Source organism: Muntiacus reevesi, chromosome X, assembly GCF_963930625.1.
Source record: "Muntiacus reevesi chromosome X, mMunRee1.1, whole genome shotgun sequence".
NCBI classification, from domain to species: domain Eukaryota; kingdom Metazoa; phylum Chordata; class Mammalia; order Artiodactyla; family Cervidae; genus Muntiacus; species Muntiacus reevesi.
In genome coordinates, this window is record NC_089271.1 from 133,861,893 (window position 1) to 133,889,749 (window position 27,857).

The window sequence follows — 27,857 nt, forward strand, 5'->3', positions numbered from 1 at the left end:
TTGGGATTGGAATGAAAACTGACCCTTTCCAGTCCTGTGACCACTGCTGAGTTTTCCAAATTTACTGGCATATTGAGTGCAGCACTTTCACAGCATCATCTTTCAGGATTTGAAATAGCTCAACTGGAATTCCATCACCTCCACTATCTTTGTTCATAGTGATGGTTCCTAAGGCCCACTTGACTTCACATTCCAGGATGTCTGACTCTAGGTGAGTGATCACACCATCGTGATTATCTGGGTAATGAAGATCTTTTTTGTACAGTTCTTCTGTGTATTCTTGCCACCTCTTTAATATTTTCTGCTTCTGTTAGGTCCATACCATTTCTGTCCTTTATTGTGCCCATCTTTGCATGAAATATTTGCTTGGTATCTCTAATTTTCTTGAAGAGATCTCTAGTCTTTCCCATTCTATTGTTTTCCTCTATTTCTTTGCACTGATCACTGAGGAAGGCTTTCTTATCTCTCCTTTCTATTCTTTGGAACTCTGCATTAAAATGGGTATATCTTTCCTTTTCTCCTTTGCTTCCCTTCTTTTCACAGCTATTTGTAAGGCCTCCTCAGACAGCCATTTTGCTTTTTTGCATTTCTTTTTCTTGGGGATGGTCTTGATTCCTGTCTCCTGTACAATGTCACGAACCTTCATCCATATTTCATCAGGCACTCTATCAGATCTAGCCCCTTAAATCTATTTCTCACTTCCACTGTATAGTTCTGCGACTGCCGAATGGTAAAATTTCCGTTTTTACCATTCCTTCACTTTCATCGCTGGCGGCATGGACCCTACAGGGGAGACAAGTGGGCTCTCCAGAGGTTTCCTGTCACCTTCCCAATCTCTCCTCTCCCGCTCACACTCCTGGGACCAACTGAGAGCTGTCTCAGCCCTCCCCTGGGCGGGGCCAACAGCGAGGAACCCGATTCCGAACCCCTCCCTCTTCAGCGCCCCACCTCCAGTGCGTCTCCAAGGAGACGCCCACGTCGCGGGGCGAAGATCAACCCCTCCCACCTCAGCACTCTACCTCCATTGCGTCTCCGAGGAGACGCCCACGACGGTGGGCGGGTGGGGGATGGGGTCGTATTCGCCGGGTAACGCCGGCGACGCTTTACGGCAATGGTGAGCGGGGTCACAGCCGAACCTCGCCGGCTACCGCGCGAAGCTCAGAGGGAATCGGATCTTTGCCGCCGGAGCGTGGCCTCAGCCACGTTGGTCCCCTCAGCCTCCTTCGTGTTCTTTCCCTGGGGCAACGCGAGGCGACGCGGGGCCGGGACCGGCAGCCTTTCTGGTCCCAGGGACCCTCCCCATCCCCTAACGTCTGAGCAGCCTGTACCCTGCGTGCAAGGTAGGCCAGTGATGGCTGCAGCCCGGCCGGCCTGGGGGAGACGGAGACGGGCAGCGGGGCGCAGCGTGGTCCGGGCCGTGGTTTGGCGTTTAGGCTGGGCTGGGTGAGCGTGGGCACCGGGATTGTACTGCCGTGTGTGTTCTGTGCCCTCGCGCCAGCAGGGAGAGGGTCCAAGCAGAGCCCTCCGGGCCTCTCGTCGGTGGGCCTGGAAGCGGTTCCCAGTGGGCAGAGGGCGGGGCGGGCCGGAGGAGTGTGGGAGGCTCGCCAGCTGCTTCTCCCTTCCTCCCCATTTATGTGGCCGCCCTGGAGTCCGCTTGGTCGGGTGAGATTGACGTGCTGCCCACGGGGACTGGGCATCTCGGAATGCATCCCTAGAGAAGTAACATTTCCTTTCATGAGTTTTTGACCTAAAAAAAAAAAATGTAGCTCCATTCTCACGTATGGATTGAACCACGTGGAAGAATGTGCTGTGCTTAGACGCTCAGTCGTGTCCCACTCTTTGCGACCCCGTGGACTGTGCCCGCCAGGCTCCTCTGTCCATGGGATTCTACAGGCGAGAATACTGCAGTGGGTTGTCATGCCTTCCTCCAGGGGATCTTCCCAACCCAGAGATCGAACCGGGGTCTCCCGCATTGCAGGTAGATTCTTTACCAACTGAGCCATCGGGGAAGGAGGGCAATCGAAATAAAAGGGTCAGAGATTTTCATGTAAAGGACTGTACATTGTTTACAGTGGGATTATAAGCATTTCATGGGTAAAAAGGTTTTGGGGCCACTTGAAACAATTCTAGAGGTGAGGGAATGTCCGGTAGTACAGGCAGAACATGGACCTGGATCCCCTTGCTGGCTGCGGATGGTGACGCCCAACTCAGCGTACCAGTCAGGGGCCAGTTTCTTCCCACCGCGAGTGGGTCTGGATACCCTGTGTCATAAGGTACAGGAAGGGCCTCACGGGATCCTGTGGGGCATGAGATCCAGACTCTGTTTGCCAGTAGCAAAAGTAAACAAAAATTCAACTCCAAGCCAGACATAAAGTGCACATGTACTTGTCTGGGTCTGGGACCAAGTCTTCATCAGGCAAAATTCCACATCCTGTCTGCTGGATGTTTACCCCTAACAGGGTGGCCACCTCTTCCCGTTTCAGCTTTGTGCATAGTGGCGAAGCACTGCGCCTGCACCTGGGCAATGGATCCTGGATCCCTGGTAGTCCTGAGACCCCAGGGACTACACTGGCGGACTTTGCTCCTGCAGGACTGGCGAGGATCCCCTGGCCAGAGGCCCTGGGGTGGTAGCTTCAGTTCCTTGTTTCTGAAAATGGCAACTGCCTAGGCTACACCCCGGAGGGCCTGCAGCCTTGGTATCCTCACCGGGCCTGCTAGCCCGCCCTCAACACCACTGCCTGTCCCTTCCACACCTGCTCTAGAGGGGTGCACCGCGGCCAGGTTCTCCCAGAGTCCTCTGTGTGCTCCAAACCCTCCTTCTTCCCTTCACAGGCCTTTCCCAGCGGGATCCAGGGGTAGGACCAGGAGTTCAGTTCAGTTCAGTCACTCTTTGCGACCCCATGAACTGTAGCACACCAGGTCTCCCTGTCCATCACCAAATCCTGGAGACTGCCCAAACTCATGTCCATCAAGCTGGTGTTGCCATCCAACCATCGCATCTTCTGTCCTCACCTTTTTTCCTGCCTTCATATTTCTCAGCATCAAGGTCTTTTCCAATGAGTCAGTTCTTTGAATCAGGTGGCCAAAGTATTGGAGTTGCAGCTTTAGCATCAGCCCTTCCAATGAATATTCAGGACTGATTTCCTGTAAGATTGACCAAAGAACTAGGAGACCAGGCTCAAAAAGTTTCCACTTGATGGCACTCTTGCCCCAGAAATGCTCTCCACACTCTGGAGCCTGGCCTCTCCCTCCACCCTTTGCAGGTGTAAAAAGGCCCATGGAGGCCAAGAGTCTTCCAAGCCATCCACTGGAGTGTTGTGGAAAGAGATGTCTCCTCTTCTGCTCTGCAGTAAGAATGTACAGATAAGGATGAGCAAAAGAAGCCATCCATCTCTGTGTCCATGTCCATAGCACTCTAAGAGATTCTGAGTCCACATGGCCTGATCCCCATTTCCTGGTGACTGGGATGTGATGTATTCTGTAACTTTGTTTATTGTTTTTATTTTTCCTTCCGGTTAGGTTGCCCTCCGAGATTTGAAATCTTCCCCCAGAATCCCGGTGAGAGGGTTTCTGGTGTTTGAAAACTTGCTCTATTAAGACTCCCTTCCCGGGACAGATCTCTGTCCCTAACTCTTTTGTCTCTCTTTTTATCTTTTATATTTGGTCCTACATCCTTTTGAAGACAATGGGTGGTTTTCTGGGATATCTGCCTGATGTCCTCTGCTAGTGATCAGAAATTGTTTTGTGGAGTTTGCTCAGCGTTCAAATGTTCTTTCGATGAATTTGTGGGGGAGAAAGTGGTCTCCCCATCCTATTACTCTGCCATCTTAGCTCCTCAGTCTGTAACTTTGCTATTACTGATCAGGATTAGGGCCAGAATTAACCTTGATGATTTACATAAGTAGTGGCTGGTTGAAGACCTATGCTACATGGAATAAATCTGGGTTCTAGCCACACATACAAAGGCTGGGTTCCTGTAATACAGATCCTTGGGGAATAGGTATGGAGATTGGTGTGTCTATACAACATTCTTACTTAAGTGGCTCCATCGAGTTTTGTAACTTCTTTTTAACTAGGTGACTGGGAGTGCTGAGCAAACACCAAACTGTCATTTTTCCCTTCTGGCAGGACACTCATCCTTCACGGGAATCAATAAGTGGTAATCGGGAGAACGTTTGAGTATCAGTGGATGCAGGGCTAACAGGTTATACATTTCGCAAACCTCAGGGTTACTAGTGTAGGAAAGCAGGAAACATCATCAGTGTGTGGAATTGCAACCTCAGTCCCAACAAGTGACTCTACGGGCAACAAAATTGTCACAGTCAGTTACATAACAATGGGTTTGAAGTATAAAGTCTAGACCATCAGGACATTTAGGCTGACTTCTCCTAAAGGTAGGTAGTGTGGCTCGATCAGGTTGTTTTGTTTGCTTTCTGCTAATGGAGCTAGGAGGTGACTGGTGTGTTTTTTGTTTTGCCTCTTATATTTTTCAAGCTGAATTCTTACTTAAGGATGTTGATCTGCATATGTGGCAAAGGTGCAAAATGGTGTTTTCTTTGCTTTCCAGGTGGAGGCTTCCTAAAGTAAGAAAAGAGTGTGATGAACGGCTCGTACGTTGCCTTGGTGTGGAGCCATCGTTGAGCCATAGACCAGGAGCAAATACTGAAATCACACTTCTTGTAGGTGTGGAATACAGCCTGTAGTCGTGCTTTGGTTCTCTTACCTGCTTCTGTACAGTACGCACCTCTCTCAAGACCTCAAGGCAGGTCTCTCACCGAATATCTTGGGTTGCTGTATGGTTACTAGCTTGTCCAGGTATACTAAGTGGCTACAGTGTATGATCGAAATGATGAGAAAAGTTTTCCCTGCTTGTTTCAACTATCACACATTTGCAAAATCAAAGGCGCCTGAATTTAATTTAAACTCAAGCCCGGCAAGGGCCGTTTTTTTCCTGGAGGGGATTTCACACATCTGATGGGTGTGGACGAGAACTCCCTGGTATACTTTGTGTTTTATTCCTTTGCTTTTCAGGAAGATGATGTTCCAAAGTATATTAATCCAGTTTACGCTGGTTCCATGGAGTGCGTCGTCAATGCTAAGAATGAGCAAAACCAGGGTTAGTTCAACAACCTGAGTTCTTGTAAACCTATCAAAAGTAGCCTTCCTGCAGGATGGGCGAGGTGGCCTGGGACAGGCCCATCAGAGCCTTGTTCCTGAACATGGCCTCTGCTGACGCCACGGGCCCGAGCGCTTGACAGCCAGGGGCTCCTTGGTGGGTAAGGCAGGCCCCAGAACACCACTCCCTGTTGGTCCCACACCTGTTCTGGTGAAGTGGCAGGCCACCAGGTTCGCCCAGGATGTTCTGAGTGCTTCAGTCCCTCACTTCCTCCAGTCATGGGGCTTCCCCCAGAAGGATCCAAAGTAAGGGCCTGCATGACATGCTCAAAAGGTTTCCGCTTGATGGCACTGTTGCTCCAAAAATGCTAACCACCCTCTGGAGCTGGGCCTATCCCTCTGGCCTTTGCATGTTAAAAAAGGCCCACATTAAACAAAAACACCTTCCAACCATCCCAGCAGCATTGAATCCACTGGAATGTTGGTGAAAGAGGTGTCTCTTATCTGGGGGGGCTCGCCTGGGCCAGAAGAGCATAGAGAAAAGGACATCCAGAGGAGCCGCCCAGCGCTGGTCCGCATCAACAGCAGTGTCTGAAACTCTGAGCCCTGTGTCCCGGCCAACTGGTACCTGGGGAGACCGGGATGTGATGGATTCTGTCAGTTTATTGTTACTGATGAGAGTTAGGACCAGAATTACCTGGATGATTCACGTATTGGGGTTTGGTAGAAACCCGTACCACGTGGAATAAATCTAGGTTTTACCCGTGCATCATAGTGTGCACTCCTGCAATAACGGATCCTTTTGGAACAGGTGTAGAGATTGGTCCCCACAGAGCATTCTTAGTTATGGGGCTCCGTCCACTTTGGTAAGTTGTTTCCAGCTAGGTGACTGAGCGTGCTGAGGAAACCCTAGACTTATGTCACGTGGCCCTTGTGCCAGGACAGCCATCCCCCACGGGCATCAATAAGTGGTAAGCGGGAGAACGTTTCTGTATCTGTGGATGCAAGGGGAACAGGTTACTCATTTCGCAAACCTCAGGGCTACTCGTTTAGGTAAGCAGGAAAGGTCATTAGTATGTGGAACTACAACCTCAGTCCCAGGAAGTGTCTCTACTGGCGACTAAATGGTCACAGACAAGTACGTCACAGTGGGTTTGCAGTATAGAGTCCAGACCATCTGGCCATTTAGGCTGACTTCTCCTAAGCGTAGGTAGTGTGGTTCGCTAGGGTGTTTTTGTTTGGTTTCTGTTAATGGAACTAGGAGGTGATTGGTGCGTATTTTCCTTCTTATGTTTTTCAAGCTGAGCTCTTACTGAAGGATGTTGATCTGCATATGTGGCGAAGGTGTAAAATGGTATTTTCTTTCCTTTCCAGGTGGGGTCTTGCTAAAGTAAGAGAAGAGCGTGATCAACGGCTCCTTCGTTGCCTTGGTGTGGAGCCAGCGTTGAGGCATAGACCGAGGCCAGACACTGATTTCACACGTCTCGTAGGTGCGCAATACAGCCCTCAGTCGTCCTTTGGTTCTGTTACCCGCTTCTGTACAGTAGGCACCTCTCTCAAGGCAGGTCTCTCACCGAATTTCTCAGGTTACTGTCTGGTTAGTAGCGTGTTCAGGTATACTCAGTGGCTGCAGTTGTGTGATCGTAATGATCAGAAAAGTTTTCCCTCCTTGTTTCAACTACCACACATTGGCAAGTTCAAAGGCGCCTGAATTTAATTTAAACTCAAGCCCGGCAAGGGCCGTTTTTCTCCTGAAGTGGATTTAACACATCTGATGGGTGTGGACGAGAACTCCCTGGTATACTTTGTGTTTTACTCCTTTGCCTTTGAGAAGGATGATTTCCGAAGTATGTTAATCCAGTTTACCCTAGTTCCATGGAGGTGCTTCGTTAATGCTAAGACTGAGCAAAGGCAGGGTTAGTTCAGCAACCTGAGTCCTTGTAAACCTATCAAAAGTAGCCTTCCTGCAGCATGGGCCAGGTGGCCGGGGGCAGGCGTTTCAGAGCCTTGTTCTTGAACATGGCCGCTGCTGACGCCATGCCCCTGAGCGCTTGACAGCCAGGGGCTCCTTGGTGGGTAAGCCAGGCCCCACAACACCACTCCCTGTTGGTCCCACACCTGTTCTGGTGAAGTGGCTGGCCACCAGGTTCGCCCAGGATCTTGTGAGTGCTCCAGACCCTCGCTTCCTCCAGTCACGGGCCTTCCCCCACAGGAAGGGCCTGCATGCCATGCTCAAAAGGTTTCCGCTTGATGGCACTGTTGCTCCAGAAATGCCAACCACCCTCTGGAGCTGGGCCTCTCCCTCCGCCCTTGCGTGTTAAAAAAGGCCCACGAGAGCCAAAAATACCTTCCAAACCCTCCCAACTCGGTTGCCTCCACTGGAGTGTTGGGGGAAGAGTGTCTCGTCTCTCGGGGGCTCTCCTGGGCAGTAAGTCCATAGAGAGAAGGACATCGAGAGGAGCCGTCCAGCTCTGGTCCATATCGACAGCAGACTGAGACTCTTGAGACAGCAGTCTGAGACTCTGAGCCCTGTGTCCTGGCCACTGCTTCCTCGGGAGACAGGCATGTGATGGATTCTGTCACTTTGTTGTTACTGATCAGGGTTAGGACCAGAATTAACTTGATGATTCACGTATTAGGGTTTGGTTGAAAACCCTTGGCAGTTGGAGTAAATCCAGGTTCTCGCCACGCATCATGGTGTGCGCTCCTGGAATTATGGATGCTTTTGGAACAGGTGTAGAGATTGGTCCCCACAGAGCATTCTTAGTTATGGGGCTCCGTCCACTTTGGTAACTGGTTTCCAGCTAGGTGACTGAGCGTGCTGAAGAAACCCTAGGCTTATGTCCCGTGGCCCTTGTGCCAGGATACCCATCCATCCCTCACGGGAATCAATAAGTGGTAAGCGTGAGAACGGTTGTGTATCCGTGGATGCAGGGCTAACAGGTTATTCATTTCGCACACCTCAGGGCTACTCGTTTAGGTAAGCAGGAAAGGTCATTGGTATGTGGAACTGCAACCTCAGTCCCAGGAAGTGACTCTACGGGCGACTAAATGGTCACAGTGAGTTACATCACAGTGGGTTTCCAGAATAAAGTCCAGACCATCTGGACATTGAGGCTGACTGCTGCTGGAGAAGGAAATGGCAACCCACTCCAGTATTTTTGCCTGGAATAGCCTATGGACGGAGGAGCCTACTAGGCTACAGACCATGGGTTTGCAAATAGTTGGACTTGACTGAGGGACTTCACTTTCACTTTTACTCCTCAGGGTAGGTAGTGTGGTTCGATCCGGTTTCTTTGTTTGTTTTCTGTTAATGGAACTAGGAGGTGACTGGTGCGTTTTTTGTTTTGCTTCTCATATTTTTCACGGTGAATTCTTACTGAAGGATGTTGATCTGCATATGTGGCAGAGGGGCAACATGGTGTTTCCATTCCTTTTCCAGGTGGCGGCTTGCTAAAGTAAGAAAAGAGTGTGATCACCGGCTCCTTCGTTGCCTTGGTGTGGAGGCAGCGTTGAGGCATAGCCCGAGACCAGACACTGATTTCACACTTCTCGTAGGTGCGGAATGCAGCCCTCAGCCGTGCTTTGGTTCTGTTACCCGCTTCTGTACAGTAGGCCACCCCTCTCAGGGCAGGTCTCTCACCGAATATCTCGGGTTACTGTCTGGTTAGTAGCGTGTTCAGGTATCCTTAGTGGCTACAGTTTTCCCTGCTTGATTCAGCTATCAACCATTTTCAAGTTCAAGGGCGCCTGAATTCAATTTTAACTTGAGCCTGGCAAGGGCCATTATTTTCCTGGAGCCGATTTCACCTGTCTGATGGGTATGGAAGAGAACTCACCGGTGTACTGTTTGGTTTAGTCCTTTGCCTTTGAGAAAGATGATTTTCTGAAGGATATGAATCCAGTTTACTCTGCTTCCAGTGAGGTGTGTCCTTCATCCTAAGAGTGGGCAAAGGCAGGCTTAGTTCAGCAACCTGAGTCCTTGTAAACCTAGCAAAAGTAGCCTTCCTGCAGCATGGGCCAGGTGGCCGGGGGCAGGCGCTTCAGAGCCTTGTTCCGTTCTGAACATGGCTGCTGCCTCCGCCACACCCCCGAGCGCTTGACAGCCAGGGGCTCCTTGGTGGGTATGCCAGGCCCCAGAACACCACTACCTGTTCCTCCCACACGTGGTGAGGCGACAGGCCTCCGGGTTCGCCCAGGATCTTCTGAGTGCTCCAGACCCTCACTTCCTAGAGTCACAGGCCTTCCCCCAGCAGGATCCACAGGAAGGGCCTGCACGCCATGCTCAAAAGGTTTCCGCTTGATGGCACTGCTGCCCCAGAAATGCCAACCAGCCTCTGGAGCTGGGCCTCTCCCTCCGCCCTTTGCGTGTTCACAGAGGCCCACGGTAGCCAGAGAAACCTTCCAAACCCTCCCAGCTGGGTCGGCTCCACTGGAATGTTGGCGGAAGAGGTGTCTCCTCTCGGGGGCTCTCCTGGGCCAGAAGACCGTAGAGAAAAGGACATCCAGAGGAGTCGGCCAGCGCTGGTCCGCATCAACAGCAGTGTCTGAAACTCTGAGCCCTGTGTCCCGGCCAGCTGGTTCCTAGGGAGACCGGGATGTGATGGATTCTGTCAGTTTGTTGTTACTGATGAGAGTCAGGACCAGAATTACCCGGATGATTCACGTATTGGGTTTGGTAGAAACCCCTTGCCACGTGGAATAAATCCAGGTTTTACCCGTGCATCATAGTGTGCACTCCTGCAATAACGGATCCTTTTGGAACAGGTGTAGAGATTGGTCCCCACAGAGCATTCTTAGTTATGGGGCTCCGTCCACTTTGGTAAGTTGTTTCCAGCTAGGTGACTGAGCGTGCTGAAGAAACCCTAGACTTATGTCACGTGGCCCTTGTGCCAGCACAGCCATCCCCCACGGGCATCAATAAGTGGTAAGCGGGAGAACGTTTGCGTATCTGTGGATGCAAGGCGAACAGGTTACTCATTTCGCAAACCTCAGGGCTACTCGTTTAGGTAAGCAGGAAAGGTCATTAGTATGTGGAACTGCAACCTCAGTCCCAGGAAGTGTCTCTACTGGCGACTAAATGGTCACAGTCAAGTACGTCACAGTGGGTTTGCAGTATAGAGTCCAGACCATCTGGCCATTTAGGCTGACTTCTCCTAAGCGTAGGTAGTGTGGTTCGCTAGGGTGTTTTTGTTTGGTTTCTGTTAATGGAACTAGGAGGGGACTGGTGTGTTTTTTCCTTCTTATGTTTTTCAAGCTGAGTTCTTACTGAAGGATGTTAATCTGCATATGTGGCAAAGGTGTAAAATGGTATTTTCTTTCCTTTCCAGGTGGGGTCTTGCTAAAGTAAGAGAAGAGCGTGATCAACGGCTCCTTCGTTGCCTTGGTGTGGAGCCAGCGTTGAGGAATTGACCGAGACCAGACACTGATTTCACACGGCTCGTAGGTGCGCAATACAGGCCTCAGTCGTCCTTTGGTTCTGTTACCCGCTTCTGTACAGTAGGCACCTCTCTCAAGGCAGGTCTCTCACCGAATTTCTCAGGTTACTGTCTGGTTAGTAGCGTGTTCAGGTATACTCAGTGGCTGCAGTTGTGTGATCGTAATGATCAGCAAAGTTTTCCCTGCTTGTTTCAACTATCACTCATCTGCAAGTTCAAAGGCGCCTGAATTTAATTTAAACTCAAGCCCGGCAAGGGCCGTTTTTTTCCTGGAGGGGATTTCACACATCTGATGGGTGTGGAGGAGAACTCCCTGGTATACTTTGTGTTTTACTCCTTTGCCTTTGAGAAGGATGATTTCCAAAGTATGTTAATCCAGTTTACCCTAGTTCCATGGAGGTGCTTCGTTAATGCTAAGACTGAGCAAAGGCAGGGTTAGTTCAGCAACCTGAGTCCTTGTAAACCTATCAAAAGTAGCCTTCCTGCAGCATGGGCCAGGTGGCCGGGGGCAGGCGCTTCAGAGCCTTGTTCTTGAACATGGCCGCTGCTGACGCCATGCCCCCGAGCGCTTGAAAGCCAGGGGCTCCTTGGTGGGTAAGCCAGGCCCCAGCACACCAGTCCCTGTTGGTCCCACACCTGTTCTGGTGAAGTGGCTGGCCACCAGGTTCGCCCAGGATCTTGTGAGTGCTCCAGACCCTCGCTTCCTCCAGTCACGGGCCTTCCCCCACAGGAAGGGCCTGCATGCCATGCTCAAAAGGTTTCCGCTTGATGGCACTGTTGCTCCAGAAATGCCAACCACCCTCTGGAGCTGGGCCTCTCCCTCTGCCCTTTGCGTGTTAAAAAAGGCCCACGGGAGCCAAAAAAACCTTCCAAACCCTCCCAGCTCGGTTGTCTCCACTGGAGTGTTGGGGGAAGAGTGTCTCGTCTCTCGGGGGCTCTCCTGGGCAGTAAGTCCATAGAGAGAAGGACATCGAGAGGAGCCGTCCAGCTCTGGTCCATATCGACAGCAGTCTGAGACTCTTGAGACAGCAGTCTGAGACTCTGAGCCCTGTGTCCTAGCCACTGCTTCCTGGGGAGACAGGCTTGTGATGGATTCTGTCACTTTGTTGTTACTGATCAGGGTTAGGACCAGAATTAACTTGATGATTCACGTATTAGGGTTTGGTTGAAAACCCTTGGCAGTTGGAGTAAATCCAGGTTCTCGCCACGCATCATGGTGTGCTCTCCTGGAATTATGGATGCTTTTGGAACAGGTGTAGAGATTGGTCCCCACAGAGCATTCTTAGTTATGGGGCTCCGTCCACTTTGGTAACTGGTTTCAAGCTAGGTGACTGAGCGTGCTGAAGAAACCCTAGGCTTATGTCCCGTGGCCCTTGTGCCAGGATACCCATCCATCCCTCACGGGAATCAATAAGTGGTAAGCGTGAGAACGGTTGTGTATCCGTGGATGCAGGGCTAACAGGTTATTCATTTCGCACACCTCAGGGCTACTCGTTTAGGTATGCAGGAAGTGTCATTGGTATGTGGAACTGCAACCTCAGTCCCAGGAAGTGACTCTACGGGCGATTAAATGGTCACAGTGAGTTACATCACAGTGGGTTTCCAGAATAAAGTCCAGACCACCTGGACATTGAGGCTGACTGCTGCTGGAGAAGGAATGGCAACCCACTCCAGCATTTTTGCCTGGAATAGCCTGTGGACGGAGGAGCCTACTAGGCTCCAGTCCATGGGTTTGCAAATAGTTGGACTTGACTGAGGGACTTCACTTTCACTTTTACTCCTCAGGGTAGGTAGTGTGGTTCGATCCGGTTTCTTTGTTTGTTTTCTGTTAATGGAACTAGGAGGTGACTGGTGCGTTTTTTGTTTTGCTTCTCATATTTTTCACGCTGAATTCTTACTGAAGGATGTTGATCTGCATATGTGGCAGAGAGGCAACATGGTGTTTTCTTTCCTTTCCAGGTGGCGGCTTGCTAAAGTAAGAAAAGAGTGTGATCACCGGCTCCTTCGTTGCCTTGGTGTGGAGCCAGCGTTGAGGCATAGCCCGAGACCAGACACTGATTTCACACTTCTCGTAGGTGCGGAATGCAGCCCTCAGCCGTGCTTTGGTTCTGTTACCCGCTTCTGTACAGTAGGCCACCCCTCTCAGGGCAGGTCTCTCACCGAATATCTCGGGTTACTGTCTGGTTAGTAGCGTGTTCAGGTATCCTTAGTGGCTACAGTTTTCCCTGCTTGATTCAGCTGTCAACCATTTTCAAGTTCAAGGGCGCCTGAATTCAATTTTAACTTGAGCCTGGCAAGGGCCATTATTTTCCTGGAGCCGATTTCACCTGTCTGATGGGTATGGAAGAGAACTCACCGGTGTACTGTTTGGTTTAGTCCTTTGCCTTTGAGAAAGATGATTTTCTGAAGGATATGAATCCAGTTTACTCTGCTTCCAGTGAGGTGTGTCCTTCATCCTAAGAGTGGGCAAAGGCAGGCTTAGTTCAGCAACCTGAGTCCTTGTAAACCTAGCAAAAGTAGCCTTCCTGCAGCATGGGCCAGGTGGCCGGGGGCAGGCGCTTCAGAGCCTTGTTCCGTTCTGAACATGGCTGATGCCTCCGCCACACCCCCGAGCGCTTGACAGCCAGGGGCTCCTTGGTGGGTATGCCAGGCCCCAGAACACCACTACCTGTTCCTCCCACACGTGGTGAGGCGACAGGCCTCCGAGTTCGCCCAGGATCTTCTGAGTGCTCCAGACCCTCACTTCCTAGAGTCACAGGCCTTCCCCCAGCAGGATCCACAGGAAGGGCCTGCACGCCATGCTCAAAAGGTTTTCGCTTGATGGCACTGCTGCCCCAGAAATGCCAACCAGCCTCTGGAGCTGGGCCTCTCCCTCCGCCCTTTGCGTGTTCACTGAGGCCCACGGTAGCCAGAGAAACCTTCCAAACCCTCCCAGCTGGGTCGGCTCCGCTGGAATGTTGGCGGAAGAGGTGTCTCCTCTCGGGGGCTCTCCTGGGCCAGAAGACCGTAGAGAAAAGGAGATCCAGAGGAGTAGGCCAGCGCTGGTCCGCATCAACAGCAGTGTCTGAAACTCTGAGCCCTGTGTCCCGGCCAGCTGGTTCCTAGGGAGACCGGGATGTGATGGATTCTGTCAGTTTGTTGTTACTGATGAGAGTCAGGACCAGAATTACCTGGATGATTCACGTATTGGGGTTTGGTAGAAACCCCTTGCCACGTGGAATAAATCCAGGTTTTACCCGTGCATCATAGTGTGCACTCCTGCAATAACGGATCCTTTTGGAACAGGTGTAGAGATTGGTCCCCACAGAGCATTCTTAGTTATGGGGCTCCGTCCACTTTGGTAAGTTGTTTCCAGCTAGGTGACTGAGCGTGCTGAAGAAACCCTAGACTTATGTCACGTGGCCCTTGTGCCAGCACAGCCATCCCCCACGGGCATCAATAAGTGGTAAGCGGGAGAACGTTTGCGTATCTGTGGATGCAAGGCGAACAGGTTACTCATTTCGCAAACCTCAGGGCTACTCGTTTAGGTAAGCAGGAAAGGTCATTAGTATGTGGAACTGCAACCTCAGTCCCAGGAAGTGTCTCTACTGGCGACTAAATGGTCACAGTCAAGTACGTCACAGTGGGTTTGCAGTATAGAGTCCAGACCATCTGGCCATTTAGGCTGACTTCTCCTAAGCGTAGGTAGTGTGGTTCGCTAGGGTGTTTTTGTTTGGTTTCTGTTAATGGAACTAGGAGGGGACTGGTGCGTTTTTTCCTTCTTATGTTTTTCAAGCTGAGTTCTTACTGAAGGATGTTAATCTGCATATGTGGCAAAGGTGTAAAATGGTATTTTCTTTCCTTTCCAGGTGGGGTCTTGCTAAAGTAAGAGAAGAGCGTGATCAACGGCTCCTTCGTTGCCTTGGTGTGGAGCCAGCGTTGAGGAATTGACCGAGACCAGACACTGATTTCACACGTCTCGTAGGTGCGCAATACAGCCCTCAGTCGTCCTTTGGTTCTGTTACCCACTTCTGTACAGTAGGCACCTCTCTCAAGGCAGGTCTCTCACCGAATTTCTCAGGTTACTGTCTGGTTAGTAGCGTGTTCAGGTATACTCAGTGGCTGCAGTTGTGTGATCGTAATGATCAGCAAAGTTTTCCCTGCTTGTTTCAACTATCACTCATCTGCAAGTTCAAAGGCGCCTGAATTTAATTTAAACTCAAGCCCGGCAAGGGCCGTTTTTTTCCTGGAGGGGATTTCACACATCTGATGGGTGTGGACGAGAACTCCCTGGTATACTTTGTGTTTTACTCCTTTGCCTTTGAGAAAGATGATTTCCGAAGTATGTTAATCCAGTTTACCCTAGTTCCATGGAGGTGCTTCGTTAATGCTAAGACTGAGCAAAGGCAGGGTAAGTTCAGCAACCTGAGTCCTTGTAAACCTAGCAAAAGTAGCCTTCCTGCAGCATGGGCCAGGTGGCCGGGGGCAGGCGCTTCAGAGCCTTGTTCTTGAACATGGCCGCTGCTGACGCCATGCCCCCGAGCGCTTGACAGCCAGGGGCTCCTTGGTTGGCAAGCCAGGCCCCAGCACACCACTCCCTGTTGGTCCCACACCTGTTCTGGTGAAGTGGCTGGCCACCAGGTTCGCCCAGGATCTTGTGAGTGCTCCAGACCCTCGCTTCCTCCAGTCACGGGCCTTCCCCCACAGGAAGGGCCTGCATGCCATGCTCAAAAGGTTTCCGCTTGATGGCACTGTTGCTCCAGAAATGCCAACCACCCTCTGGAGCTGGGCCTCTCCCTCTGCCCTTTGCGTGTTAAAAAAGGCCCACGGGAGCCAAAAAAACCTTCCAAACCCTCCCAGCTCGGTTGTGTCCACTGGAGTGTTGGGGGAAGAGTGTCTCGTCTCTCGGGGGCGCTCCTGGGCAGTAAGTCCATAGAGAGAAGGACATCGAGAGGAGCCGTCCAGCTCTGGTCCATATCGACAGCAGTCTGAGACTCTTGAGACAGCAGTCTGAGACTCTGAGCCCTGTGTCCTGGCCACTGCTTCCTGGGGAGACAGGCTTGTGATGGATTCTGTCACTTTGTTGTTACTGATCAGGGTTAGGACCAGAATTAACTTGATGATTCACGTATTAGGGTTTGGTTGAAAACCCTTGGCAGTTGGAGTAAATCCAGGTTCTCGCCAGGCATCATGGTGTGCGCTCCTGGAATTATGGATGCTTTTGGAACAGGTGTAGAGATTGGTCCCCACAGAGCATTCTTAGTTATGGGGCTCCGTCCACTTTGGTAACTGGTTTCCAGCTAGGTGACTGAGCGTGCTGAAGAAACCCTAGGCTTATGTCCCGTGGCCCTTGTGCCAGGATACCCATCCATCCCTCACGGGAATCAATAAGTGGTAAGCGTGAGAACGGTTGTGTATCCGTGGATGCAGGGCTAACAGGTTATTCATTTCGCACACCTCAGGGCTACTCGTTTAGGTAAGCAGGAAGTGTCATTGGTATGTGGAACTGCAACCTCAGTCCCAGGAAGTGACTCTACAGGCGACTAAATGGTCACAGTGAGTTACATCACAGTGGGTTTCCAGAATAAAGTCCAGACCATTTGGACATTGAGGCTGACTGCTGCTGGAGAAGGAAATGGCAACCCACTCCAGTATTTTTGCCTGGAATAGCCTATGGACGGAGGAGCCTACTAGGCTACAGACCATGGGTTTGCAAATAGTTGGACTTGACTGAGGGACTTCACTTTCACTTTTACTCCTCAGGGTAGGTAGTGTGGTTCGATCCGGTTTCTTTGTTTGTTTTCTGTTAATGGAACTAGGAGGTGACTGGTGCGTTTTTTGTTTTGCTTCTCATATTTTTCACGCTGAATTCTTACTGAAGGATGTTGATCTGCATATGTGGCAGAGGGGCAACATGGTGTTTTCTTTCCTTTCCAGGTGGCGGCTTGCTAAAGTAAGAAAAGAGTGTGATCACCGGCTCCTTCGTTGCCTTGGTGTGGAGGCAGCGTTGAGGCATAGCCCGAGACCAGACACTGATTTCACACTTCTCGTAGGTGCGGAATGCAGCCCTCAGCCGTGCTTTGGTTCTGTTACCCGCTTCTGTACAGTAGGCCACCCCTCTCAGGGCAAGTCTCTCACCGAATATCTCGGGTTACTGTCTGGTTAGTAGCGGGTTCAGGTATCCTTAGTGGCTACAGTTTTCCCTGCTTGGTTCAGCTGTCAACCATTTTCAAGTTCAAGGGCGCCTGAATTCAATTTTAACTTGAGCCTGGCAAGGGCCATTATTTTCCTGGAGCCGATTTCACCTGTCTGATGGGTATGGAAGAGAACTCACCGGTGTACTGTTTGGTTTAGTCCTTTGCCTTTGAGAAAGATGATTTTCTGAAGGATATGAATCCAGTTTACTCTGCTTCCAGTGAGGTGTGTCCTTCATCCTAAGAGTGGGCAAAGGCAGGCTTAGTTCAGCAACCTGAGTCCTTGTAAACCTAGCAAAAGTAGCCTTCCTGCAGCATGGGCCAGGTGGCCGGGGGCAGGCGCTTCAGAGCCTTGTCCCGTTCTGAACATGGCTGATGCCTCCGCCACACCTCCGAGCGCTTGACAGCCAGGGGATCCTTGGTGGGTATGCCAGGCCCCAGAACACCACTACCTGTTCCTCCCACACGTGGTGAGGCGACAGGCCTCCGGGTTCGCCCAGGATCTTCTGAGTGCTCCAGACCCTCACTTCCTAGAGTCACAGGCCTTCCCCCAGCAGGATCCACAGGAAGGGCCTGCACGCCATGCTCAAAAGGTTTTCGCTTGATGGCACTGCTGCCCCAGAAATGCCAACCAGCCTCTGGAGCTGGGCCTCTCCCTCCGCCCTTTGCGTGTTCACAGAGGCCCACGGTAGCCAGAGAAACCTTCCAAACCCTCCCAGCTGGGTCGGCTCCACTGGAATGTTGGCGGAAGAGGTGTCTCCTCTCGGGGGCTCTCCTGGGCCAGAAGACCGTAGAGAAAAGGACATCCAGAGGAGTCGGCCAGCGCTGGTCCGCATCAACAGCAGTGTCTGAAACTCTGAGCCCTGTGTCCCGGCCAGCTGATTCCTAGGGAGACCGGGATGTGATGGATTCTGTCAGTTTGTTGTTACTGATGAGAGTCAGGACCAGAATTACCCGGATGATTCACGTATTGGGGTTTGGTAGAAACCCCTTGCCACGTGGAATAAATCCAGGTTTTACCCGTGCATCATAGTGTGCACTCCTGCAATAACGGATCCTTTTGGAACAGGTGTAGAGATTGGTCCCCACAGAGCATTCTTAGTTATGGGGCTCCGTCCACTTTGGTAAGTTGTTTCCAGCTAGGTGACTGAGCGTGCTGAAGAAACCCTAGACTTATGTCACGTGGCCCTTGTGCCAGCACAGCCATCCCCCACGGGCATCAATAAGTGGTAAGCGGGAGAACGTTTGCGTATCTGTGGATGCAAGGCGAACAGGTTACTCATTTCGCAAACCTCAGGGCTACTCGTTTAGGTAAGCAGGAAAGGTCATTAGTATGTGGAACTGCAACCTCAGTCCCAGGAAGTGTCTCTACTGGCGACTAAATGGTCACAGTCAAGTACGTCACAGTGGGTTTGCAGTATAGAGTCCAGACCATCTGGCCATTTAGGCTGACTTCTCCTAAGCGTAGGTAGTGTGGTTCGCTAGGGTGTTTTTGTTTGGTTTCTGTTAATGGAACTAGGAGGGGACTGGTGCGTTTTTTCCTTCTTATGTTTTTCAAGCTGAGTTCTTACTGAAGGATGTTAATCTGCATATGTGGCAAAGGTGTAAAATGGTATTTTCTTTCCTTTCCAGGTGGGGTCTTGCTAAAGTAAGAGAAGAGCGTGATCAACGGCTCCTTCGTTGCCTTGGTGTGGAGCCAGCGTTGAGGAATTGACCGAGACCAGACACTGATTTCACACGTCTCGTAGGTGCGCAATACAGCCCTCAGTCGTCCTTTGGTTCTGTTACCCGCTTCTGTACAGTAGGCACCTCTCTCAAGGCAGGTCTCTCACCGAATTTCTCAGGTTACTGTCTGGTTAGTAGCGTGTTCAGGTATACTCAGTGGCTGCAGTTGTGTGATCATAATGATCAGCAAAGTTTTCCCTGCTTGTCTCAACTATCACTCATCTGCAAGTTCAAAGGCGCCTGAATTTAATTTAAACTCAAGCCCGGCAAGGGCCGTTTTTTTCCTGGAGGGGATTTCACACATCTGATGGGTGTGGACGAGAACTCCCTGGTATACTTTGTGTTTTACTCCTTTGCCTTTGAGAAAGATGATTTCCGAAGTATGTTAATCCAGTTTACCCTAGTTCCATGGAGGTGCTTCGTTAATGCTAAGACTGAGCAAAGGCAGGGTTAGTTCAGCAACCTGAGTCCTTGTAAACCTAGCAAAAGTAGCCTTCCTGCAGCATGGGCCAGGTGGCCGGGGGCAGGCGCTTCAGAGCCTTGTTCTTGAACATGGCCGCTGCTGACGCCATGCCCCCGAGCGCTTGACAGCCAGGGGCTCCTTGGTGGGTAAGCCAGGCCCCAGCACACCAGTCCCTGTTGGTCCCACACCTGTTCTGGTGAAGTGACTGGCCACCAGGTTCGCCCAGGATCTTGTGAGTGCTCCAGACCCTCGCTTCCTCCAGTCACGGGCCTTCCCCCACAGGAAGGGCCTGCATGCCATGCTCAAAAGGTTTCCGCTTGATGGCACTGTTGCTCCAGAAATGCCAACCACCCTCTGGAGCTGGGCCTCTCCCTCCGCCCTTTGCGTGTTAAAAAAGGCCCACGGGAGCCAAAAAAACCTTCCAAACCCTCCCAGCTCGGTTGTCTCCACTGGAGTGTTGGGGGAAGAGTGTCTCCTCTCTCGGGGGCTCTCCTGGGCACTAAGTCCATAGAGAGAAGGACATCAAGAGGAGCCGTCCAGCTCTGGTCCATATCGACAGCAGTCTGAGACTCTTGAGACAGCAGTCTGAGACTCTGAGCCCTGTGTCCTGGCTACTGCTTCCTGGGGAGACAGGCTTGTGATGGATTCTGTCACTTTGTTGTTACTGATCAGGGTTAGGACCAGAATTAACTTGATGATTCACGTATTAGGGTTTGGTTGAAAACCCTTGGCAGTTGGAGTAAATCCAGGTTCTCGCCACGCATCATGGTGTGCTCTCCTGGAATTATGGATGCTTTTGGAACAGGTGTAGAGATTGGTCCCCACAGAGCATTCTTAGTTATGGGGCTCCGTCCACTTTGGTAACTGGTTTCCAGCTAGGTGACTGAGCGTGCTGAAGAAACCCTAGGCTTATGTCCCGTGGCCCTTGTGCCAGGATACCCATCCATCCCTCACGGGAATCAATAAGTGGTAAGCGTGAGAACGGTTGTGTATCCGTGGATGCAGGGCTAACAGGTTATTCATTTCGCACACCTCAGGGCTACTCGTTTAGGTAAGCAGGAAGTGTCATTGGTATGTGGAACTGCAACCTCAGTCCCAGGAAGTGACTCTACGGGCGACTAAATGGTCACAGTGAGTTACATCACAGTGGGTTTCCAGAATAAAGTTCAGACCATCTGGACATTGAGGCTGACTGCTGCTGGAGAAGGAAATGGCAACCCACTCCAGTATTTTTGCCTGGAATAGCCTATGGACGGAGGAGCCTACTAGGCTACAGACCATGGGTTTGCAAATAGTTGGACTTGACTGAGGGACTTCACTTTCACTTTTACTCCTCAGGGTAGGTAGTGTGGTTCGATCCGGTTTCTTTGTTTGTTTTCTGTTAATGGAACTAGGAGGTGACTGGTACGTTTTTTTGTTTTGCTTCTCATATTTTTCAAGCTGAATTCTTACTGAAGGATGTTGATCTGCATATGTGGCAGAGGGGCAACATGGTGTTTTCTTTCCTTTCCAGGTGGCGGCTTGCTAAAGTAAGAAAAGAGTGTGATCACCGGCTCCTTCGTTGCCTTGGTGTGGAGCCAGCGTTGAGGCATAGCCCGAGACCAGACACTGATTTCACACTTCTCGTAGGTGCGGAATGCAGCCCTCAGCCGTGCTTTGGTTCTGTTACCCGCTTCTGTACAGTAGGCCACCCCTCTCAGGGCAGGTCTCTCACCGAATATCTCGGGTTACTGTCTGGTTAGTAGCGTGTTCAGGTATCCTTAGTGGCTACAGTTTTCCCTGCTTGATTCAGCTGTCAACCATTTTCAAGTTCAAGGGCGCCTGAATTCAATTTTAACTTGAGCCTGGCAAGGGCCATTATTTTCCTGGAGCCGATTTCACCTGTCTGATGGGTATGGAAGAGAACTCACCGGTGTACTGTTTGGTTTAGTCCTTTGCCTTTGAGAAAGATGATTTTCTGAAGGATATGAATCCAGTTTACTCTGCTTCCAGTGAGGTGTGTCCTTCATCCTAAGAGTGGGCAAAGGCAGGCTTAGTTCAGCAACCTGAGTCCTTGTAAACCTAGCAAAAGTAGCCTTCCTGCAGCATGGGCCAGGTGGCCGGGGGCAGGCGCTTCAGAGCCTTGTTCCGTTCTGGACATGGCTGCTGCCTCCGCCACACCCCCGAGCGCTTGACAGCCAGGGGCTCCTTGGTGGGTATGCCAGGCCCCAGAACACCACTACCTGTTCCTCCCACACGTGGTGAGGCGACAGGCCTCCGGGTTCGCCCAGGATCTTCTGAGTGCTCCAGACCCTCACTTCCTAGAGTCACAGGCCTTCCCCCAGCAGGATCCACAGGAAGGGCCTGCACGCCATGCTCAAAAGGTTTTCGCTTGATGGCACTGCTGCCCCAGAAATGCCAACCAGCCTCTGGAGCTGGACCTCCCCCTCCGCCCTTTGCGTGTTCACAGAGGCCCACGGTAGCCAGAGAAACCTTCCAAACCCTCCCAGCTGGGTCGGCTCCACTGGAATGTTGGCGGAAGAGGTGTCTCCTCTCGGGGGCTGTCCTGGGCCAGAAGACCGTAGAGAAAAGGACATCCAGAGGAGTCGGCCAGCGCTGGTCCGCATCAACAGCAGTGTCTGAAACTCTGAGCCCTGTGTCCCGGCCAGCTGGTTCCTAGGGAGACCGGGATGTGATGGATTCTGTCAGTTTGTTGTTACTGATGAGAGTCAGGACCAGAATTACCCGGATGATTCACGTATTGGGGTTTGGTAGAAACCCCTTGCCACGTGGAATAAATCCAGGTTTTACCCGTGCATCATAGTGTGCACTCCTGCAATAACGGATCCTTTTGGAACAGGTGTAGAGATTGGTCCCCACAGAGCATTCTTAGTTATGGGGCTCCGTCCACTTTGGTAAGTTGTTTCCAGCTAGGTGACTGAGCGTGCTGAAGAAACCCTAGACTTATGTCACGTGGCCCTTGTGCCAGCACAGCCATCCCCCACGGGCATCAATAAGTGGTAAGCGGGAGAACGTTTGCGTATCTGTGGATGCAAGGCGAACAGGTTACTCATTTCGCAAACCTCAGGGCTACTCGTTTAGGTAAGCAGGAAAGGTCATTAGTATGTGGAACTGCAACCTCAGTCCCAGGAAGTGTCTCTACTGGCGACTAAATGGTCACAGTCAAGTACGTCACAGTGGGTTTGCAGTATAGAGTCCAGACCATCTGGCCATTTAGGCTGACTTCTCCTAAGCGTAGGTAGTGTGGTTCGCTAGGGTGTTTTTGTTTGGTTTCTGTTAATGGAACTAGGAGGGGACTGGTGCGTTTTTTCCTTCTTATGTTTTTCAAGCTGAGTTCTTACTGAAGGATGTTAATCTGCATATGTGGCAAAGGTGTAAAATGGTATTTTCTTTCCTTTCCAGGTGGGGTCTTGCTAAAGTAAGAGAAGAGCGTGATCAACGGCTCCTTCGTTGCCTTGGTGTGGAGCCAGCGTTGAGGCATAGACCGAGGCCAGACACTGATTTCACACGTCTCGTAGGTGCGCAATACAGCCCTCAGTCGTCCTTTGGTTCTGTTACCCACTTCTGTACAGTAGGCACCTCTCTCAAGGCAGGTCTCTCACCGAATTTCTCAGGTTACTGTCTGGTTAGTAGCGTATTCAGGTATACTCAGTGGCTGCAGTTGTGTGATCGTAATGATCAGCAAAGTTTTCCCTGCTTGTCTCAACTATCACTCATCTGCAAGTTCAAAGGCGCCTGAATTTAATTTAAACTCAAGCCCGGCAAGGGCCGTTTTTTTCCTGGAGGGGATTTCACACATCTGATGGGTGTGGACGAGAACTCCCTGGTATACTTTGTGTTTTACTCCTTTGCCTTTGAGAAAGATGATTTCCGAAGTATGTTAATCCAGTTTACCCTAGTTCCATGGAGGTGCTTCGTTAATGCTAAGACTGAGCAAAGGCAGGGTTAGTTCAGCAACCTGAGTCCTTGTAAACCTAGCAAAAGTAGCCTTCCTGCAGCATGGGCCAGGTGGCCGGGGGCAGGCGCTTCAGAGCCTTGTTCTTGAACATGGCCGCTGCTGACGCCATGCCCCCGAGCGCTTGACAGCCAGGGGCTCCTTGGTGGGTAAGCCAGGCCCCAGCACACCAGTCCCTGTTGGTCCCACACCTGTTCTGGTGAAGTGGCTGGCCACCAGGTTCGCCCAGGATCTTGTGAGTGCTCCAGACCCTCGCTTCCTCCAGTCACGGGCCTTCCCCCACAGGAAGGGCCTGCATGCCATGCTCAAAAGGTTTCCGCTTGATGGCACTGTTGCTCCAGAAATGCCAACCACCCTCTGGAGCTGGGCCTCTCCCTCCGCCCTTTGCGTGTTAAAAAAGGCCCACGGGAGCCAAAAAAACCTTCCAAACCCTCCCAGCTCGGTTGTCTCCACTGGAGTGTTGGGGGAAGAGTGTCTCCTCTCTCGGGGGCTCTCCTGGGCACTAAGTCCATAGAGAGAAGGACATCAAGAGGAGCCGTCCAGCTCTGGTCCATATCGACAGCAGTCTGAGACTCTTGAGACAGCAGTCTGAGACTCTGAGCCCTGTGTCCTGGCCACTGCTTCCTGGGGAGACAGGCTTGTGATGGATTCTGTCACTTTGTTGTTACTGATCAGGGTTAGGACCAGAATTAACTTGATGATTCACGTATTAGGGTTTGGTTGAAAACCCTTGGCAGTTGGAGTAAATCCAGGTTCTCGCCACGCATCATGGTGTGCTCTCCTGGAATTATGGATGCTTTTGGAACAGGTGTAGAGATTGGTCCCCACAGAGCATTCTTAGTTATGGGGCTCCGTCCACTTTGGTAACTGGTTTCCAGCTAGGTGACTGAGCGTGCTGAAGAAACCCTAGGCTTATGTCCCGTGGCCCTTGTGCCAGGATACCCATCCATCCCTCACGGGAATCAATAAGTGGTAAGCGTGAGAACGGTTGTGTATCCGTGGATGCAGGGCTAACAGGTTATTCATTTCGCACACCTCAGGGCTACTCGTTTAGGTAAGCAGGAAGTGTCATTGGTATGTGGAACTGCAACCTCAGTCCCAGGAAGTGACTCTACGGGCGACTAAATGGTCACAGTGAGTTACATCACAGAGGGTTTCCAGAATAAAGTTCAGACCATCTGGACATTGAGGCTGACTGCTGCTGGAGAAGGAAATGGCAACCCACTCCAGTATTTTTGCCTGGAATAGCCTATGGACGGAGGAGCCTACTAGGCTACAGACCATGGGTTTGCAAATAGTTGGACTTGACTGAGGGACTTCACTTTCACTTTTACTCCTCAGGGTAGGTAGTGTGGTTCGATCCGGTTTCTTTGTTTGTTTTCTGTTAATGGAACTAGGAGGTGACTGGTACGTTTTTTTGTTTTGCTTCTCATATTTTTCAAGCTGAATTCTTACTGAAGGATGTTGATCTGCATATGTGGCAGAGGGGCAACATGGTGTTTTCTTTCCTTTCCAGGTGGCGGCTTGCTAAAGTAAGAAAAGAGTGTGATCACCGGCTCCTTCGTTGCCTTGGTGTGGAGCCAGCGTTGAGGCATAGCCCGAGACCAGACACTGATTTCACACTTCTCGTAGGTGCGGAATGCAGCCCTCAGCCGTGCTTTGGTTCTGTTACCCGCTTCTGTACAGTAGGCCACCCCTCTCAGGGCAGGTCTCTCACCGAATATCTCGGGTTACTGTCTGGTTAGTAGCGTGTTCAGGTATCCTTAGTGGCTACAGTTTTCCCTGCTTGATTCAGCTGTCAACCATTTTCAAGTTCAAGGGCGCCTGAATTCAATTTTAACTTGAGCCTGGCAAGGGCCATTATTTTCCTGGAGCCGATTTCACCTGTCTGATGGGTATGGAAGAGAACTCACCGGTGTACTGTTTGGTTTAGTCCTTTGCCTTTGAGAAAGATGATTTTCTGAAGGATATGAATCCAGTTTACTCTGCTTCCAGTGAGGTGTGTCCTTCATCCTAAGAGTGGGCAAAGGCAGGCTTAGTTCAGCAACCTGAGTCCTTGTAAACCTAGCAAAAGTAGCCTTCCTGCAGCATGGGCCAGGTGGCCGGGGGCAGGCGCTTCAGAGCCTTGTTCCGTTCTGGACATGGCTGCTGCCTCCGCCACACCCCCGAGCGCTTGACAGCCAGGGGCTCCTTGGTGGGTATGCCAGGCCCCAGAACACCACTACCTGTTCCTCCCACACGTGGTGAGGCGACAGGCCTCCGGGTTCGCCCAGGATCTTCTGAGTGCTCCAGACCCTCACTTCCTAGAGTCACAGGCCTTCCCCCAGCAGGATCCACAGGAAGGGCCTGCACGCCATGCTCAAAAGGTTTTCGCTTGATGGCACTGCTGCCCCAGAAATGCCAACCAGCCTCTGGAGCTGGACCTCCCCCTCCGCCCTTTGCGTGTTCACAGAGGCCCACGGTAGCCAGAGAAACCTTCCAAACCCTCCCAGCTGGGTCGGCTCCACTGGAATGTTGGCGGAAGAGATGTCTCCTCTCGGGGGCTCTCCTGGGCCAGAAGACCGTAGAGAAAAGGACATCCAGAGGAGTCGGCCAGCGCTGGTCCGCATCAACAGCAGTGTCTGAAACTCTGAGCCCTGTGTCCCGGCCAGCTGGTTCCTAGGGAGACCGGGATGTGATGGATTCTGTCAGTTTGTTGTTACTGATGAGAGTCAGGACCAGAATTACCCGGATGATTCACGTATTGGGGTTTGGTAGAAACCCCTTGCCACGTGGAATAAATCCAGGTTTTACCCGTGCATCATAGTGTGCACTCCTGCAATAACGGATCCTTTTGGAACAGGTGTAGAGATTGGTCCCCACAGAGCATTCTTAGTTATGGGGCTCCGTCCACTTTGGTAAGTTGTTTCCAGCTAGGTGACTGAGCGTGCTGAAGAAACCCTAGACTTATGTCACGTGGCCCTTGTGCCAGCACAGCCATCCCCCACGGGCATCAATAAGTGGTAAGCGGGAGAACGTTTGCGTATCTGTGGATGCAAGGCGAACAGGTTACTCATTTCGCAAACCTCAGGGCTACACGTTTAGGTAAGCAGGAAAGGTCATTAGTATGTGGAACTGCAACCTCAGTCCCAGGAAGTGTCTCTACTGGCGACTAAATGGTCACAGTGAAGTACGTCACAGTGGGTTTGCAGTATAGAGTCCACACCATCTGGCCATTTAGGCTGACTTCTCCTAAGCGTAGGTAGTGTGGTTCGCTAGGGTGTTTTTGTTTGGTTTCTGTTAATGGAACTAGGAGGGGACTGGTGCGTTTTTTCCTTCTTATGTTTTTCAAGCTGAGTTCTTACTGAAGGATGTTAATCTGCGTATGTGGCAAAGGTGTAAAATGGTATTTTCTTTGCTTTCCAGGTGGGGTCTTGCTAAAGTAAGAGAAGAGCGTGATCAACGGCTCCTTCGTTGCCTTGGTGTGGAGCCAGCGTTGAGGAATTGACCGAGACCAGACACTGATTTCACACGTCTCGTAGGTGCGCAATACAGGCCTCAGTCGTCCTTTGGTTCTGTTACCCGCTTCTGTACAGTAGGCACCTCTCTCAAGGCAGGTCTCTCACCGAATTTCTCAGGTTACTGTCTGGTTAGTAGCGTGTTCAGGTATACTCAGTGGCTGCAGTTGTGTGATCGTAATGATCAGCAAAGTTTTCCCTGCTTGTCTCAACTATCACTCATCTGCAAGTTCAAAGGCGCCTGAATTTAATTTAAACTCAAGCCCGGCAAGGGCCGTTTTTTTCCTGGAGGGGATTTCACACATCTGATGGGTGTGGACGAGAACTCCCTGGTATACTTTGTGTTTTACTCCTTTGCCTTTGAGAAAGATGATTTCCGAAGTATGTTAATCCAGTTTACCCTAGTTCCATGGAGGTGCTTCGTTAATGCTAAGACTGAGCAAAGGCAGGGTTAGTTCAGCAACCTGAGTCCTTGTAAACCTAGCAAAAGTAGCCTTCCTGCAGCATGGGCCAGGTGGCCGGGGGCAGGCGCTTCAGAGCCTTGTTCTTGAACATGGCCGCTGCTGACGCCATGCCCCCGAGCGCTTGACAGCCAGGGGCTCCTTGGTGGGTAAGCCAGGCCCCAGCACACCAGTCCCTGTTGGTCCCACACCTGTTCTGGTGAAGTGGCTGGCCACCAGGTTCGCCCAGGATCTTGTGAGTGCTCCAGACCCTCGCTTCCTCCAGTCACGGGCCTTCCCCCACAGGAAGGGCCTGCATGCCATGCTCAAAAGGTTTCCGCTTGATGGCACTGTTGCTCCAGAAATGCCAACCACCCTCTGGAGCTGGGCCTCTCCCTCCGCCCTTTGCGTGTTAAAAAAGGCCCACGGGAGCCAAAAAAACCTTCCAAACCCTCCCAGCTCGGTTGTCTCCACTGGAGTGTTGGGGGAAGAGTGTCTCCTCTCTCGGGGGCTCTCCTGGGCACTAAGTCCATAGAGAGAAGGACATCAAGAGGAGCCGTCCAGCTCTGGTCCATATCGACAGCAGTCTGAGACTCTTGAGACAGCAGTCTGAGACTCTGAGGCCTGTGTCCTGGCCACTGCTTCCTGGGGAGACAGGCTTGTGATGGATTCTGTCACTTTGTTGTTACTGATCAGGGTTAGGACCAGAATTAACTTGATGATTCACGTATTAGGGTTTGGTTGAAAACCCTTGGCAGTTGGAGTAAATCCAGGTTCTCGCCACGCATCATGGTGTGCTCTCCTGGAATTATGGATGCTTTTGGAACAGGTGTAGAGATTGGTCCCCACAGAGCATTCTTAGTTATGGGGCTCCGTCCACTTTGGTAACTGGTTTCCAGCTAGGTGACTGAGCGTGCTGAAGAAACCCTAGGCTTATGTCCCGTGGCCCTTGTGCCAGGATACCCATCCATCCCTCACGGGAATCAATAAGTGGTAAGCGTGAGAACGGTTGTGTATCCGTGGATGCAGGGCTGACAGGTTATTCATTTCG

At 51.4% G+C, this 27,857-nt stretch overlaps 1 long non-coding RNA gene across 1 annotated transcript; it reads left to right on the plus strand.

The window, feature by feature from the left end:
• Positions 1–1,097: 1,097 nt before the first annotated feature.
• On the plus strand, positions 1,098–8,680 carry LOC136154289 (uncharacterized). The gene is made up of 4 exons (XR_010660505.1): positions 1,098–1,340; positions 4,568–4,679; positions 6,490–6,605; positions 8,558–8,680. It is a non-coding gene; the product is annotated as an uncharacterized lncRNA (long non-coding RNA).
• Positions 8,681–27,857: the final 19,177 nt, after the last annotated feature.